The sequence below is a fragment of the Lepus europaeus genome, chromosome 16, assembly GCF_033115175.1.
Source record: "Lepus europaeus isolate LE1 chromosome 16, mLepTim1.pri, whole genome shotgun sequence".
Classification (NCBI taxonomy): Eukaryota; Metazoa; Chordata; class Mammalia; order Lagomorpha; family Leporidae; genus Lepus; species Lepus europaeus.
This window is the reverse complement of record NC_084842.1, coordinates 65,876,229-65,893,846: the sequence shown is the minus strand read 5'-3', so window position 1 is coordinate 65,893,846 and position 17,618 is coordinate 65,876,229.

Sequence of the window (17,618 nt, the reverse complement as noted above, 5' to 3'; positions counted from 1 at the left end):
ATGGAATGAATCCAGATGAACCCAGATCAACCGATGAGTGAATAAAAAATTATGGTGTATATATATATATATATATATATATATATATATATATATATACACATATATATATACACATACCATGGAGTACCACTCACTGATAATAAAAAAAAAAAATGAAATCCTGCCTTTTGCAAGAATATGGATGCAACTTGAAACCATTATCCTTAGTGAAATAAACCAGTCCCCAAAAGCCAGTCTCCGATCTGAGTTAACTAATGGAGTACCTAAAATGTAATGTATTGGAGTGAAATAGAGATTTTGAGATTCAATGATTGTTTACAGCCTTTGTCTCTCTGTTGATAAACAGTGTTTTTTTTTTCTTCAAAGTATTTGTTGAACTCTTAGTATAAGGTTAATTTTATAAGTATAAATTAAACTGAAAATAGCTCTTATTAAAAATTGAGAGTGGGAATAGCAGAGGGAAGAGGAAGAAATGTGGGAGTGTGGGTGGGAGGTAGAGTAGTGTGGGCAGTATCACTATGTACCTAAATCAGTACATATGAAATATACAAAATCAGTTTAAATAAAATTTAAAAAATAATGGACTATTAAAAACTTTCCATGTTAAAATAGAAATGGTTTGACTTACTCACTTGAAACCCTTTCTGTCTTAATTTCTATACACTGCTCTGTAGATATGTCTTCCCCAAGCTAAGGGGAAAATTATTAATCTTCTACCCTTAATTATGATATTAGCTGAAGGGTGCTTTAGATGACCATTATCAGTTTGAGGACTTTTCTTTCCATGCTTAAATTGTTGAATGCTTTTATCAAAAAAGAATATTGGATATTGCCAAATGCTTTTTATGTATCTGTAGAGAAAATAATCTGGTTTTTATCTTTTTAAATATAGTATACTACATTGATAGATTTTTTTAATTTAAATAATCATTTATAACTGACATAAGGTAGATTATATATTGACTTGAGATAGTTCTCATTTTTAAAGTAGATAGTTATGGTAACAAATTGCCCCTAAGCACTTAGTTTCCAATAAGTTTCATTATGTTATGCTTTTGCTTGATTTTAAAATTTTCCTTGTTGGCCGGCGCCGCGACTCACTAGGATAATCCTCCGCCTTGCGGCGCCGGCACACCAGGTTCTAGTCCCGGTCAGGGCGCCGGATTCTATCCCGGTTGCCCCTCTTCCAGGCCAGCTCTCTGCTGTGGCCAGGGAGTGCAGTGGAGGATGGCCCAAGTGCTTGGGCCCTGCACCCCATGGGAGACCAGGAGAAGCACCTGGCTCCTGCCATCTGATCAGCGCGGTGCGCTGGTCGCAGCGTGCCTACCGCGGCAGCCATTGGAGGGTGAACCAATAGCAAAAAGGAAGACCTTTCTCTCTGTCTCTCTCTCTCACTATCCACTCTGCCTGTCCAAAAAAAATATATATATATATATATATAAAAAATTTTTTCCTTGTGATTTTTTTCTTTAATCTATTTTTAATTCAGAAATATATGGCTTAATCTTCATAATTTGTTAGTTTCCTAAATTTTATTCTGTTTTTGGCATCCAACTTAGATTCAATGTGGTTATAGAACCTATTTTTAGATGATTTAAATTCTTACAAATTTAATGAGGCCATCTCATGGCTTCACCTAGGATTTATTTCTGAGAATGTTTCTTGTGTGCCCAAGAATTGTGTATCTGCTGTTTCTGAGTAGAGTGTTCTGTAGATTCTATTAGTTCTAGTATGTTCATTCTATTGATGTTCAGGTTTTCTATTTCCATGTTTATCTTCTGGCTAGTTGGTCTATTATTGAAAGTAAGGTATTGAAGTATCCTATTATTGTTGTTGAATTGTCCATTATTACTTTTTAAAAAATATTTATTTGAAAATCAGATTTACAGAGAGGGAGAAGGAGAGATAGACATAAAGAGAGATATTCTATCTTCTGGTTCACTCCCCAGATGGCTTCCACAACTGGGGTTGGGCCAGGCCAAAGCCAGGAGCCAAGAGCTTCTTCCAGGTCTCCTACATGAGTGGCAGAGGCCCAAACACCTGGGCCATTTCTGCTGCTTTTCATGGGACATTAGCAGGGAGCTAGATCAAAAGTAGAGCATCTGGGAATAAAACTGAACCAGTGCCCATATGGGATGCTAGCATTGTAGGCAGCAGCTTTACCAGCTATGCCAAAATTCCACCCCATTTCTACTTTCAGTTAAGTAAACTTTTATTATACATAGCTTCTCTTTGGTGTGTGGCATATATGTTTGTAATTTATGATCTCCTGAGAATTTGCCCAATTTTCATTATGAAATATGCTTGTTTAATAAGAAATTTCTTCTAAAGTCTATTTTGTCTGATATCACTTTAGATTTCTAAGCTTGTATGAGAAATAAGTTTTCTATTACTTTATGTTTAAACTATTTGTATATATTCAAATATAAAGAATATTTCTTGTAAAAAAATATGGTTTTATCATGCTTTTGATACATTCTGATAATCTTTTGAGTGGAATTTTTAATCCATTTACATTTAATGTAATTAATTCTGTCTATGTCTTCTCACCAAATAACTGACTGGTAACGTAGACATATTTTAGAAAAATTGAATCAAGTCTGAAACAATAGTCCAAACACAAACATTCATGTTTCATGATCAAATAAAGGGGAAGATATTATTCCACATAATTAATATTTTACATTACTGATGCATTATACTTTCCTAGTAAACTAGAAATTAAAGTTTTTACATTTCTGTAATTTGAATGTGAGACTCAATACCTGACCCATAGTAGTACACATAAGTATGCTTACTACAGTGTCCTGCCTCCCTGTACTCCTTAAAAGGGCCCTTGACCCTCAAGTTTGTGCTTTGTCCTCCATATTAACTCTCTGTCCTCTGTGTTCTAACAATCTGTGTCAAACAACACACTTATAAGAAGTTCTTCTTACTCTGTGTGCACTCTGATATTCATACTAATTTACTTCCCACCTAGATATTCTTTTTAGTCAACTCAAGCTCTATCACTTTACCTGGGCATTCCCTACCATACATAAAATCTCAGTTCAACCACCCCCTGCTCCTACCAAGCAGTGATATCTTGTGCCTAGTCTCCACACTGCTCAACTCTGACATCTGACACCCAGCATTCCTCATAAATAATTTCCCTCCTTTACTTGCTTGAATTCTAAGACTGGGATCTAAATCATCCCACCTCTTTTCTCCCCATCAATTGTAGTATGGACATCTAATTTGCTTGGCACCATTTAGTGACTCATTAAATGTCAATTCTAAGAAATATCCTACCTGCCTCTCTTTTATTTGTCTCTCTTTGCAGTAGATATTACTGAAAACATTAAAAAGTCCACTAAATTTTATAAGGGAATTGAAGAACTAGGACCCTCAGAGTCTCACTCACTTCCCAAGTCAGAGCAAGGATCAGATTCTTCCCTAGATTCTCTCGCAAAAATTCATTTGATCTTGTCAAACCCTTTATTTGTCCCATTGGAACTTTAACCTTCTGCCCTCCACAACTTTCAAAGAGCAAATTTCTGTTTTTAAGTGTTTAGATTACAGATATTATTTATAGCACTCACAGGTCACTAATATGATATTTAGGCAATGACTCTAAGGCTGTTATATTTGTGTAAAGATCTGATTTGTATGAGATGTTGAAGTACAGAGAGTTCAAAGTTGGAGTAAGAAACATACTATGAAAGGCTTTTGAAAAGATTTTTTTGACTCTAAATTGGTCTTGGGTTCACAGGGAAGTGATACTTGTGCTGAAGTGATACTGTGCTGAAATAGTTAAAAATAGTATAGGAAAAGGGAATTATATAAATATAAATATGTAAATTCCTGAAAACATGAAAAATTTCAGAATACACTAGGATATTAAATGATTTAGTACCTTTCTACATGCACCCATCAACTCGAAAGAGTTAAGAGCAAAATATGTCCTTTGGTATATGATAATGTTAAGCCATAAAATATGTCTACGGCAGGTCCTTTTTCAACTTGAAAGTCTACTACTTTCATGGAAGAAGAGTGATCTATAATCTGTACCCAGAAGATTAAGTGGTGTTCTTAAAAAAGTAACGACTCTTCTTGGCTGAAAAACTAAAAGTTATTTCATCTTATTAGGAATCACACTGAAGCTGGCATCTTACCACATATTCAGTCACATTATGATTCATTTCCTTGAGTTTCTGAGAAAATTAGTAACAGTTAAGAAATTCTAAGTTTAAGGTGTATAAAATTATGTAGAAAATGTATGCACATCTATTACCATCATTGCCATCAATTTCAATAGTTACTGTATCTTAAACACAAGAAAAGGTGAAGTTGAAAGCTCATTGTTGACTAATATTTTGTGATATATATGAAGATGCTCTTTGACTCATCAGAGTGTTTTATTTCAATTCACCCATTAAATATTGATAACACAACAAGTCAAAGATGTATTTGGGGTTAGTGTTATAGTGCAGTGGGTGAAGCTGCCATTTGTGACACAAGCTTCCCATATTAGAGTGATGGTTCAAGTACTGGCTACTCTGCCACCAATCAAGCTCCCTGATAATTCATATGGGAAAACAGAAGATGAGGTCAAGCACTTGGGCTTCTACCATCCAAATGGGAGAGCTGGGTGGCGTTCTGGGTTCCTGGTTTTGGCTTAACACAACTGCGGCTGTTGTGGCCATTTGGGGAGTGAATAAGTAGATGGAAGATTTCTTTCTCGCTCTGTCTCTCCCTTTATCTCTGTCACTGTGTCTTTCAAATAAATAAGTAAATAAATAATCTTTTCGGGCGCCCTGGGGAGTGTCCGGGGTCCTGCCCGAGCCACCTGCACCCGCTCTGGCGTGGCACACGGGGCACTCTGGCAGGCTGCCCGGGGCCTGGGAGGAAAGGGCCCCTCGAGGGCTGTCCTGGCATCCACGGAGACGTGAGGAGCCCGCTGCGGTGTGGGGGCCCGAGCTGGTGGCCGGCGCTCCGCGGGAGGAGGTGGGTGCGTCTCTGAAGGGGTCAGAGGAATTCGTGCACTAATGATGTATTAAACGTCGTTAGCTACATGTCAACATTAACTTATGTACATGGAACAATTGCAAATCAGGGGCTCCCTATAGCACTATTCATATATTACATTCTGCATGGATAACATGCGTAGGGACAATAATAAGAGCTAATTACAGTTCTTAATATATGCAAGGCAATTTTTGAAGACCATTGTATGTATTGATTTAATCTCTTTGACAATACAGTAAATATTACCTCCATTTCAAAGATGAGGATACTAAATAAATTTTATTTTCAAAATGGAAGGAGTAATTAATATATTTGTAAACTCTTTCAAAATGTCTTAATGTGTAGCCTTTAGTAATATGAGTAGAGTGAGAGTACAGGATTAAAATAAGTCCTGAGGACACTTCTTGGGAAGCAATATTAGAATGTCAAACACATTACAGGCCAAGAAGTTGGAATCATAGTGGTTCTGAGAGTTGTACATGCCAAGTGTTAAATAGTTTAGCTGCCAAATTCAGAGCTATAAGCACAAAGAGTAGATATTGACAGAGGCAAATAAGATACCAAGAAAGTGAGACTCAGTGATTATATGTAGGTGATATAGTTGAATTTCATTGACTATATTTTGTTGGTGAAGAATCTCCTCTTAGTTGGAGCCTCCGGGTATCATTGTTCATGGCGTGAGAATTATAGGTGAGAAAGGTCGACACAAGGATGAATGTTGATTCCAGTAACGGAAAAGCCCCTCTTTCAGAATGTAAGGCATTTGATATAATGTACTTGTCACCTAGTAGATGTTGTTTTTGCCAAGTAATGGTTATAGTCAGAGGTCTCATGAGTCTCTGTTGCTGGGATATAAAATTTTTATGAATTAAAAAAGATGATCCTTTGCTGTTGGACTTATAAAGGTTAATGTGTAAACTCTTTTCATTGGTCCAATGCAACAACAAAGGGATGAATCTACCTCGGGTCAGACAATCAAGTACTGCCCACTGCATTTCCCATTGGCACTGCACTTTGACATCACCCTGCAGCAGCTGTCTGTTTTTGACTGTCAATGACTTTTCTTAACGCAGAAAACCTGTGATCCTGACCTAAGTTCCCTCTTCAATTATTTGGCTGAAAGGAATGTTTACCTTTATTAATTACAAATAGAAGTTGAAAACAAGGCATCAGTGAAATATAGTTGACAGCGTATCTTACATGCGCATGTAATATACTTCTAGATCTTTTCTGAACTCATATGATTCTATCGTACTATGAATCAGCCCACCTAAAAATACACTTCTCGGAATTTTACAATTCCCAACCCATGATGGGCACCTGCACTTTCACAGTCACTTGGTGTTCCAGGTCAACTTCTTCTGCTGTTTTGACAGTAGTAGAGTAAGATCCTGCTTCAATGTCCAGTACAGTCAGCAGCTGCAGGTGATGAGCGTCTCCTTAAACTCTGCTAAGTCTGCAAAGTGACCCCTTTACAATTTGCCTAATTTGGCTACAAGATATCCTTGTCTTGGCATTTTCCCATTACTAGATTCCCACTGCACTTAAAATAAGCCAGTTTATTTCAAACTCCCTATAATTATCCCTGCCCCATGTCTTTCAAGCACCACAGCCACAACATACCTCAACACCTCACTTTTTTAACCCGATTTTCACTCCAGTGAACCACAAGTGAAAGCAATACCACCATATGCTAGGTGTTATCGCCGCTGCAATGAAAACCATGTTCTAATTTCCATCAGAATAGGGAAAAATCCATCTCAATATCCCATCCTAAGGGCCTATTTTTGAATTCAGTTACCCATGAAGTGGAGGCAGAGAACTTAAATGCACATACTTAAAAAAATTCTTAGAAAATACAATTAAAAGATAGGTTTATTTTGATGCAAAATTTTTAAAATACATTTATATGAAGGGTCTCCAAAGCTCATAAAATGAATACTATAAAAATATTCCCAGAATTCAATTTTTTGCATCAAATCAACTTTTTTTTCTTTCCTTTTCCATAAACTGTTATAAATCCTCTAATATGCCACTTCTTTAATTTGTATACAGTGAAAGTGAGCAACTTGTGGAATGAAGCCTACAAGGAAGAAAAGTCAGTGCAGGAATAGATTTTCAGGTGGTTCCTGTTAGGTGAGGAAGATTGCTCTTCTCAATGGAAAGGATTCCCCCTAAGCCTCATGAAAGTATCCCAAACCTACCCATTGGAGGATGGGAGCATGGGGAAAAAGAGCTCACTTTTATGCACGGTTTGTTAACATTCTTGGTACTTTTGGATTGACTCATATGGGTGCTGTGAAGGAAGCTGTGAATTAGATGACACCATAGTGGTGTCAACAGAGAAGCCCCAGGGTAGAAGATCAAAGGTGCATGGCACAGGCAGTAGTCAAAGTGCAGTCAGCTTGTGCCTCTAAGAAGTTGATTACCACCTATAGAGGACTGAAACTGCAAGGTCAGTTGAAACATGACACAGGTGATACCGAGAGTCTCTAAGGTCATAATACGTCTGTTATGAACAGATGAAATAGAGCATTATAAAACACATGGGAATTTTTTATATCCTGCCTCAAACCTGCACACACTTTTATGTACTTTTACCAATAAGAAAACCGGGTACCATCACTCAAAATGCCATCTCCTCAGAGTTCAATCTGTCTCCAACACTGGCCAATTTCGACTGCTATTTATTATTCAAATAGGGCCATGTCGCTCAGCCCTGCTAACATCTCTTCGTAATTCCTATCCTCATGAACATCTGATCTACTCTCATGGGATCATCTTCAGTCTCATTCCATTTCACTGCACATTTTCCCCAGAACAGTTAGAGCAATCTTCAGAAAAAGTAATTCTGATTTTAGCACTCTGTTAAAAGTTTTCAACTATTCCCATTCCTAAAGAAGAGTAACTACCTCCATATTCCCCGACTTCAGCCTTGCATCTTTTGCTCTCCCTTTCATAGAGATCAACTCAAACCACATCATCTTTTGGTTCCTCAGGAGAGGGCATTTTCTCGTTCTCTACCTAACACTCCTCCCTGATGGATCATTGCTTTACAATTGATTGTCTCTTAATTCCTTCTTCCTCTATTTTTAGTTACATTGTACTTTTCTCCAGAAAAAAAAAAAGTCTCAGTTCTTTCTCTGGTTGGTTAACTTTAGAGATATTGAATAATAATAGTAATAATAATACAATAATCTTTCTTTTCCCTCCCATTTCCCCTTTCAAAGCCACTTATAACTAATGGTTTTACACCTCCTTTCTTTCTCAGTGCCATAGCTCAAACACCAAGCACAGTACCTAGGCCTGAGTGTGCCATAAACACTGGCTATGTGAAGAAATAAGAAAGTGTTCCGCAGATTTCCAAGATCAGCATCATAAAGCAGCATGTCAGGCCCCTGGTGTGGGAAAAGAGCCACAGTGGGGATGCAGGAGCGCAAAGGCAGCTTGAGGCACAGAAAAGAGAGTTGCGATGGAGACATATTCCTCTAACAAAAAAAATCAGGCAAGAGTTGAACCCTGGTGCCTATTTCATGCAAAGATATAAATGTGCAAAGTATTCCTCATGTCTTATTTTCTCTCATCGCTCAAGTTCCTCTCTTCCCTCCACCAAAATAGTGGTGGCTGAACTGTGGGTAGCAACTTGAAATGTGTGAGTGTTCATAGGCAAGGATGAAAGAGCAAGGGAAAGAACTCCAATTACTCTGGGAAGATGAGCTCCTGGAGCTGCTGGAGCCGCTGGAGCCTTTTGTTGCCAATAAAAATGTGTGAATGAGAGCTTAGGAGAGCAGTGTGTTGTCCTGCTGAGAACCAAACCACTCCGTTTAAGTTGCTTTGCTAGGGAAGTGAACAATGTTTGTAGTAGTTTCATTGGAGAATTGAACCATTTTAGCTCAATTCATTGTTTCCAGGACTAAGAACTGTTGTCACCAACCTCTCTGCAAAGACAAGTCAACAGGACCTTCTAGGGAGACCGGTGTCATTGTTATTGTGCTAGCAGGTGCTCTGGAGGCACTTTAGCTTAACTGTCAATTTCAAATGAGGTGTTTCTTCTTCTTAACCATAGTTTATAGCTCACATAACAGCTCCCCAATGACACAGGGGTTTAAATACATGTTTGCCACTTTTTATTAAATGTAGATATTACTTTGAATGTCTAAATGGAAAGATGATGTTTATTTCCCAGACTTTGAATTATAATATTAAAGTATCATTTTTGAAGTGTAGCATTAAGATGGGTCATTTTCTGATTGGCCTTAAGTTGATGGGAACAACTTGCTTAGATTTCTCCTTCGTGAAGAGTTCTAGGGCCTTTTACTTTATGCTTCTACTCCACCCAATTCCCCACAAATTGGATTGGTTCCCCATTTTCAATCTTCCTATTGTTCCCTCTGCCTGGTATTTTCACACTATTGTTAGTACTATATTCTTCCTCTCAAATCTAGGTTCCTTGGCTTGTATGTGTTACATTCTCCATTGTGTAAGTCATACCCAATATTGTGTCACCTAGAGACAAATATGTGTTCAGTATACATTTATTGAAAATATACATGCCCCATAATTGTAGAACCCAGATAACTTTTTTTTTTTTGACAGGCAGAGGTGGACATTGAGAGAGAGAGAGAGAGACAGAGAGAGAGAGAGAAAGGTCTTCCTTTTCCATGGCTTCACCCCCCAAATGGCCGCTATGGCCAGCCGATTCGAAGCCAGGAGCCAGGTGCTTCCTCCTGGTCTCCCATGCGGGTGCAGGCGCCCAAACACTTGGACCATCCTCCACTGCCTTCCTGGGCCACAGCAGAGAGCTGGGCTGGAAGATGAGCAACCAGGACAGAATCCGGCGCCCCGACCGGGACTAGAACCCCGGGTGCCAGCGCCTCAGGCGGAGGATTAGCCTAGTGAGCTGCGGCGCCGGCCCAGATAACTTTTTCAAATTCATTTAATGCTAATAATCAAATTCCCCCCCACTTGCAGAAGACATTTTTTCTGCAGATCTCCTCTAAGTACCTCTTAACGAGGTATCTGCTACAAAGCTTCATTCTTCTGACTTAATGGTCTTGATTCTTGGGATCTTTGTGAAAATGTACATTCCTTTGTGAGATAAAATAATTGAAACTTTTGCTTTTCAAAATTTTTTACAACAGAAACTTTTATGCTGCTCTGGCTAAAGTGAAGAACACGGCTTACTCCAAAGACTTAAGATTACAAAGTTCAGCTTGCTTGTACTATTTTTCAAAGATTTTATTTATATATTTGAGAGGTAGAGTTACAGACAGTGACAGGGAGAGACAGAAAGAAAGGTCTTCCTTCTGCTGGTTCACTCCCCAGATTGCCACAATGGCTGGGTCTGAAGCCAGGAGCCAGGAACTTCTTTCAGGTCTCCCACGTCGGTGCAGGGGCCCAAGAATTTGGGCCATCTTCTGCTGCTTCCCCAGGCCGTTAGCAGAGAGCTGAATTGGAAGAGGAGGAGCCAGGACTACAGCTGGCACCCATGTGGGATGCTGGCACTGCAGGCGAAGGATTAACCTACTGCTCCACAGTGCCAGCCCCTGCTTGTACTATTTTTTAAAACAATCACCTGCTTCCCTAAGTCTAGCAGCTGAGAATTATAGTTTAGAAAGGGAATTACAGAAAAGGGTGAAGGGATTCTAAGTCAAGAAGAACAAAGTAGAAACAAAATTAAAAATTGGGTCTTATCCTCTTCCAAAACCCTCCACTATCAAGTAAAGCTTTCTCAAAGAGGAGCAAACTTTGCAGTTTCAGATGAATGTAATAGGCTTGTTCCCTTGAAGTATCAAAAACAACAGGATTTATAACCATACATTGTTCTAAACGTTTATAGGTAACTTAGGTGTTTGAGATTCAACATGCATTTTTCCTGAAGGAGTTGTTCATCTATTTTTGGTTATGTTCTTAAGTTGATGCACAGAAATTTATTTACCCTCCTAAATGCCAGAAGTGTAGTGCTATTCAAAAGCATGATAGCACTTCAGTGTCAGGAAAACAATCTATGTACTTTCAAGGGATGAAGGCCTCTGCCATTCCCTCCCAAATCTTCTCTAACAGTCAGGAAGAACAACAATTTTTGGAGCCAGTGGCTGGGTCCCAGGGGCAGATGGTATACGAGGGTAAGTCTGGGGTAATTAATGACTGGAGTGGAAATTTCAATCATGAGGAGCAGATTCCAGGACACACAGAAGATTTAGAATGTTTGGGAGGAGCGGTGAGGACTGTAATTTATTTCCATGAATCTTTCCAACTCGACCAGGTCAAGTGATAGCTGTTGTCATTTTGTTCCTGTTGAACACCTTAAGAAATAGCTAACTTTATATGTTTTTCATGTTTTAAAGTGTCTCCCATTAAGAGATTAAATTTTCTTCGAAATAGAAACATAGATGTGGTTATTGTTGTCTCTACCTCTCCCCTCCATCTTCCTTTCTGTATTTAAGGTTATACCAGAAACATTTTTAATAAAATTTGAAGATTTCCATTTCTGGAATAAAAACCTGGGGATTCATGATGATCGTTGAATATCTGTGAAGATAAATATGAACATCAATTGGATGTTCTGATCAGCTGGAATGCTGTTCTTGGTAGGCATGAGAACTCAGGTGGGGATAACTGATGGCAGTGGAGAATTACAGTGGGTGGAGTCAGAATCCTCTCCTTGCCTCTGAGGATCCAGGTGCATGGTCATGAATTATTCCTTTCAGTCCTGTAAAGAGCTAAACACCAGAAGTTCCAGGAGAGCGCACACTGGAAGAGAAGAGGCCGGCCCCCAGCATTGTCTTGCAGAAAGAGGGAGAAGAAATAATGGAAAGCAAGCCTCTGGGAGAGGGCAGCAGAATTATCAGAATCCACTGGTCATTATGGGTTGATTATCTGTGTTGGGAACAGTTAAGCCACCCAAGTCAAAGACTGCCTAAATACCTCCTAAAGGCAGCAGTGGCCTACTTCATTAAATGCAATGCTATGTTCTGGGACTACTGTGTCAAAATAGAAAGTAATTGCTAGTCTTATTATCTTAAGCTGTATATTCCCTGACCTAAAAGTCAGTATGTAGTAAGAAATTTTTCCTTAAAGGGGTGAACATAATTTCTTGGGAAATTAACATATGTCAAAAGAAGGAATTAGCAGTCAGAGTAGAAACAAATATTCTTCATAATTTAGACAACATATTTGCTAAAAAGGACAAAGTGAATGATATTTATTTTCATGAACTGGATTTATCTGTATTAAGATAAGCTTCTTATTTCACTCTAAATCTTTTCACCTAAGTAAAAACTGTCCAAGAACAACGAATGTATAAAAATGTGAGAGGTCAATCTATCTAAAAATAATTCAGAATTATCCCTAATTTTCTTAATTGAAACAACAGTTATTCCATATAAAATATACTCATTATAGTTATACTTTGTTGAAAGTTCTATATTATACTTTTAAAAAATAGAGAAATTAGAACAATTTGTTTAGAGCCAGTTTAAATAATAAATGCTTCTATATAGTGTAATGCTTTCAGTAATAAGCCTGATCATTTTTATAACCGATTATTTTGCATTTTAGAAAATACATCTCTTTCCTAATCTATCGTATTATACATGAAATAACTATTGTGTATGGAAAATATTTTCCACAAAAATTTCATTTCAATTCTCATGACTTTCGTGCTTTGAAATCTTAATAGTTTTTAAATAATCTTAAATAGTTAAAATAATCTCATTAGATTTTTAACATTTTAGTAGAACTGGTAGGTCAATTACTAGTCATTGATTGCTAAATCCATGAAGAGCTGTTGCTGTAACAGATAGTATGAGAAAAGGCTAGCCAATCTATAAATTAAAAAATTTCCCCTTCCTCAATAAAGCTAAAATAAAAGATAAAAGAAACATAGTTTACTGTTATAGACTTTAAGCAGTGTCTTGACAATAACTCTAATTAAACTTGCCATTGCTTTGACCTGATTAAACAGAGAACAATAGTCCTGCTACTTTTTGTCTACCTCAGGATAGTAAGCAGCTGAAGATATATAATATCTTTTGACAGTCACGTTAATTATAACCTAGCTGAATGTATTTCTTTAGAGTAGACTTTTTTTTTAACAAAAGAAGAGGAGATTGTAGTGAAAGCTGTCAGAATATTTCTGAGTATTGCTAATGATGGCATGGAATAGCTGAAAAATGCTAACTTTCTTGAAATTTTCCCCTTATTTTACAACATGCTCAACATATTTTCTGCAGTTCCACAGGAGCATTTGCATAGGAACGTCTGAATTATCTAAGTAGGTCAAAGCCCTAGTTGATCTTTTCCAAGAGTAACATTTGGGGTTTACTTGCTTGAACTTGATTTGGTAAAGTGAAAACAAACGCCATCTCTATATATGTTAGGAAGTTTATAACTCCTCCATTCTGGCTTTGTCCTGATGGTATCACATTAGATTCATATATTTTGTAGGCTGAAACATGAACAGCTTAATGGGTGGGAAATGTGATTTTCATATAATATCAAACTACTATATTTTGAAAATTACACCCCAGCCTCCAATGCTAACATACATACTAAGCATCATAAGTTATTTACTCAAAAGTATTATTTAGAATATATGAATTTTTAAGCTACTGAGTATAAATTCCTGGCACATTATGTATATGTCTACCTTAATCCCGATGTTTCTTTCAGAGCAATAATTTTTAAACACAGATAATTTACATAAAACTGTTGAAGCATTGATATGTTCAAATTTAAATCTTCCAGTAAAAATGAGAGTTGGTAATAATTGAATTTTTGAATTATAAAAGGTTTGTCCATGGCTATAAGAATTGGAAGAAAATAATTGGGGGCTGGTGTTGTGGCATAGCAGGTAAAGTTGCTGCCTGAGATGCTGGCATCCCATATGGGTGCCAGTTCATGACCCAGCTACTCCACTTCTGTCCCTACTCTCTGCTAGTGACCTGGAAAAAGCAGCAGAAGATGGCCCAAATGTTTGGGTCCTTGCCAAGACCTGAATCAAGTACCTAGCTCCAGGCTTTGACCTAGCACTGTGGTAGCCATTGTGGTCATCTGGGGAGTGAACTCTGACTTTAAAATAAATAAATAAATCATTTTTAAAAAGAATAAAAAAGTTTCAGTAGTTTTATTCTTTAATAATTATTTTTCCATATAACAGAAGAATAAATAATGAAATGAAATGTATACTATTTTATATATTTCTCTGGATTTAGCTTGAGCAGGTAAATTGGTTGAACGGATAATCAATGAAATTCAATTTTCAATGAATTGAAAAGAAAAATCAATAAATTTGCTAACTATTCACTGTTTTTATGTGGTCTCAACTTGATAATGGAGAAATAAAGAAATTTGGTCTTGCTCTCCAGGATTATATTAAGAAGAAGAATTTATACAAACTCATTTAGAAAATTCTAAATTCTTACGTTAATGTGCTATTTTGACATTACCATTTTATAATTGAATGGCAATAAAGCAATACTAATAGGCATGCAATCCGGGGGCCGGTGCCGTGGCTCATTTGGTTAATCCTCCTCCTGCAGCGCTGGTATCCTATATGGGTGCTGAGTTCTAGTCCCGGTTGCTCCTCTTCCAGTCCAGTTCTCTGCTGTGGCCCTTGAGGGAAGTGGAGGATGGCCCAAGTGCTTGGGCCCTGCACCTGCATGGGAGACCAGGAGGAGGCACCTGGCTCCTGGCTTCAGATTGGCGCAGCGCCTGCCATAGTGGCCATTTGGGGAGTGAACCAATGGAAGGAAGACCTTTCTCTCTGTCTCTCTCTCTCACTGTCTATAACTCTACCTGTCAAATAAAAAAAAAAAATAGGCATACAATACAAATGTAATCTATAAAATGTAAATAGAATCTTGGATATAAAGTCATAATATTTCTTTTTAAACCTTGACATCACATTAGTTATGACCAAATTGCTTAAATATTTTGAACCTCTCATTACTTAAATATGAGATGATAATAATAATTCTTACTACACCAAACCTATAGCTTAGTGAGACTAAACTTCAGTGACAGTGCTTGTAGAATTGCTTGTTGAACTATAACACTCTTGCAATATATAGAATTTTAACATATCCCTTAAGATTTCCCACCCCTGATGTACTTGTTCTGAATTATCATCAGGACCATAAACATGGTGGATTTTTGCACGTGATTAGATTATGGGACATTGCACAGCTGACTTGAAGAAAAGGAGCACATCCAGGCAGGCCTAACACACTCAGATGGGCTCTCTTGAAGCAAAATTCTCCAGCTGGTAGAAGAGGTAAAAATCAGAGAGTTGAACGATTCAGTGCTCTGAGACTGGTTTGAAGATGGAAAAGTCCACACATCAAGGAAAGCACCACATGGAATTTAATTCTGGCAACAGGAAGAATATGTTGCCGGGTTGAGGGAAGTATTGTGAAGAGTGGATTAAGCTGCCCATTTGCAATGCTGACATTCCTTATCAGAGTGCTAGGTCAAGTTCCAACTATTCTGCTTCTGATCTAGTTTCCTGCTAATGCTCCTGGAAAGGCAGGGGAAGTACTTGGGCCCCTACCATGTGGTAGACGAGGATAGAGTTTCTGGCTCCTGGCTTCAGCCTGGCCCAGACCTGGTTGCAGCCCTTTAGGAAGAAAATCAGTAGATGCAAGATTCTCTCTCTCTCTCTCTCTCTCTCTCTCTCTCTCTCTCCCTCTGCTGTCCAAATACATAAGTAAAAAAAAAAGAATGTAGATATTATGCTCAATTTTAAACACTTCTACTATAATAGGTAGAAATTTAAAGATATTAGAACAAAAAAAAAAAAACTAAAGTAGAATATGAGCTTGACAATGAACAAGATTGGGCATTGGAAAGGAAGAACTGATTGGGAATGCCCATTGCATTTACTCCTACACATAGTCAGTTGTGTATCTAGGATGTTATGATGACCTGCACAAAAATAGGAAAGTCTGGTAGAACAAAAGTATGCAGTTGGAGAAGTCTATCATAAAACGTATCACAAAAATCTCAGTGGTTAATGTTAAAGAAGTTTGTTTCTCACTAATATAAAAACAATTCTGGCACTTCCTGAATGACCTTACGCAATATGATTTAAGGATCTAGCTTCTTTTTATTTTACAGCTACTTCAGGTAGGGCCTTGTAAAAATATGGCAGGCTCTGTACATTCAGTTCAAAATGCAAGGTAGAGTTCAGTATTTGGTGGAATATTTTAATGGGCAAACATAGAAGTGGTATATACAATAGATCTAAACAGTTTATAGAAAATGCATATGTTTGCAAAGAATAGGCTAATATTTTAATTCCGTCTTCCATGACCTTTTTGAAACTCCATCATACTCCTTTCATTTATATATATCTCAATGGTTAGGATTTAATCTCATGGTCACAGCTATCTATCCTTAAATCTAAGGAATATAATCTTAATATCGTCCAGAAAGAAAAGGAAGCAAATTTTGCAGGGCAATAGCGGATTAAGTGAAAAGAAGATTTAATAGAAATAAGAATTTTATTCTGAGCATGTTGCTATTGAGAGGCCTATTATAGTATAATGAGGTGATAGAAGATATTGGAATTATGGTCCTGCAAGCTTAGGGATATAAATCATAACCAAATAATAAAATGCAGACTCTTTTGCTATTGTTCATTTTGTAAAATTATAATGAGTATTTGAAACTTATCTGATTTGAAAATTGTATGAAATGTGAAATCATGTGTTGCAAATCTAACAATTTCCGAAAATGGCAAAATATGCTTTTTCCTTCAGATGTTCTTACATTTCATGAAAATTTCAGCTTCACTGAATATTAACTTTAAGGGAAAGAGGTTAAAAATCAGACTTTCACAAGGTTTTATGTGGTTCAGATTCATACAAGATAGAGACTATAATAACTTATACACAAAGCTTGTAAAAACATGTATTCACCAGTTCAAACAATTTGGGTAAGAAGTAGCCTTAAAACAAAATCTGCCACATTCAAAATTTCCTTACTGAATGTTTCTTTTTACTTCTGAAACATGGTTCTCACTGAGGATTCTCTCAAATGGTATGGTTTGTTTTCTACCACCTTATGGTCACTTCGAGATCATTGCTCTAACCTCTTCTCTCCTAATAATTATATGAGTGGTCATCCTAATGTTAGCTTCTATGTAATCCTCCTCCACTTCTTATTTTCTTGAAATTTTGATGTTTGGTAAACTTTTTCCTTCACTACCTCTGTCAAAATGCATGGCGATTTTAATTATTTTTTAAGATGATTCTTCTGTTATTCTAGGCTTGCAGTTCCGTGGCTACCTTTCTTCTACCGATCTGCAGGTTACCTGTTAGCCACCCACATCCACTAGACACACAAGGTGTTATCCAGACCTTGCTGTTAACAGTAACTTCCTCATTAATAATTTCAGTTTCAAGCATCGCCCCTATTGTAATTTGGTTTCAGTAGGTAGACTCTGAGATAGAGATTAGTGTGCAGGAATACTTCTAGTATTAAGGAATATTATTTTTAGTATTGAGGAGTACTATTAGCATTAAAGAGTATTCTTGAGATCAACATTGTAAAGAGGAAACAGCACTAGAGAGAAAAGAGTTGAGCTTCATTATAATCTCAAGGAA